We start from the raw sequence: 220 nt of genomic DNA, 5'->3' as shown, positions 1-220 counted from the left end.
AGAACATGGATCCATCATGCCTTGTTCCCACTGTGCAGGCTGGTGGTGGTGGTGTAATGGAGTGGGGGGGTTTTCTTGGCACACCTTAGTGCCAACTGGGCATGGTTTAAATGCCCCGGCCTACCTGAGCATAGTTTCTGACCATGTCCGTCCCTTTATGGCCACCATGTACCCGTCCTCTGATGGTTACTTTCAGCAGGATAATGCACCATGTCACAAA

General features: G+C 51.8%; 1 protein-coding gene across 2 annotated transcripts in view; it reads left to right on the top strand.

The window, feature by feature from the left end:
- The window catches only part of LOC116691078 (troponin I, fast skeletal muscle), a 24,356-nt gene that overhangs the window by 6,443 nt on the left and 17,693 nt on the right, over positions 1 to 220 (top strand). The window lies entirely within an intron of this gene.

Source organism: Etheostoma spectabile, chromosome 1 (assembly GCF_008692095.1).
Source record: "Etheostoma spectabile isolate EspeVRDwgs_2016 chromosome 1, UIUC_Espe_1.0, whole genome shotgun sequence".
Taxonomy (NCBI): domain Eukaryota; kingdom Metazoa; phylum Chordata; class Actinopteri; order Perciformes; family Percidae; genus Etheostoma; species Etheostoma spectabile.
This window is presented reverse-complemented; position numbering and strand designations above follow the sequence as displayed.